The 836-nt window shown below is 51.6% G+C and overlaps 1 non-coding gene and 1 pseudogene across 1 annotated transcript; both read left to right on the top strand.

Moving 5' to 3' along the window:
* On the top strand, positions 1-91 carry LOC123179447 (uncharacterized; annotated as a pseudogene).
* Positions 92-388: 297 nt separating this feature from the next.
* LOC123179446 (5S ribosomal RNA) lies at positions 389-506 on the top strand. Its single transcript, XR_006490375.1, has one exon. It is a non-coding gene; the product is annotated as a 5S ribosomal RNA (ribosomal RNA).
* The last annotated feature ends 330 nt before the right edge of the window (positions 507-836 follow it).

Here is an 836-nt window from a genome sequence, read left to right as displayed (position 1 = left end):
TGGATCCCATCAGAACTCCGAAGTTAAGCGTGCTTGGGCGAGAGTAGTACTAGGATGGGTGACCTCCTGGGAAGTCCTCGTGTTGCATTCCCTTTTTAATTTTTTTCGCGCCGCTTGCAAAACAAAACGCACGTGTAAGTAATATATTTATCGTGTTTTATTATTTTGCACGAGTGCGGTAAGTCATAGCTGGGTGCTCACGATTCACGGGTCCAGCGTCGGTGTTGTGGCGCGGCAAGCGTGCACTGGTGCGGTTGAGAGGGAGGGGTGGAAACCGCGTTAAACTCGTCTCCGTAGTTGAGAGGGAGCGGCCAAAGCAATGTACAATCGTCTTTGTAGTGGAGCGGGGAGGGGCAAGGATAAGGGACGAAGACCGGGGTAACATGTCGGATGCGATCATACCAACACTAAAGCACCAGATCCCATCAGAACTCCGAAGTTAAGCGTGTTGGGCGAGAGTAGTACTAGGATGGGTGACCTCCGGGAAAGTCCTCGTGTTGCATTCCCTTTTTAATTTTTTTCGCGCCGCTTGCAAAACAAAACGCACGTGTAAGTAATATATTTACCGTGTTTTATTATTTTGCACGAGTGCGGTAAGTCATAGCTGGGTGCTCACGATTCACGGGTCCAGCGTCGGCGTTGTGGCGCGGCAAGCGTGCACTGGTGCGGTTGAGAGGGAGGGGTGGAAACCGCGTTAAACTCGTCTCCGTAGTTGAGAGGGAGCGGCCAAAGCAATGTACAATCGTCTTTGTAGTGGAGCTGGGAGGGGCAAGGATAAGGGACGAAGACCGGGGTAACATGTCGGATGCGATCATACCAGCAATAAAGCACCGGAT

Source organism: Triticum aestivum, unplaced genomic scaffold, assembly GCF_018294505.1.
Source record: "Triticum aestivum cultivar Chinese Spring unplaced genomic scaffold, IWGSC CS RefSeq v2.1 scaffold80209, whole genome shotgun sequence".
NCBI classification, from domain to species: Eukaryota; Viridiplantae; Streptophyta; class Magnoliopsida; order Poales; family Poaceae; genus Triticum; species Triticum aestivum.
Note: the sequence above shows the minus strand (reverse complement) of the source record. Positions and strands in the feature narration are given on the sequence as shown.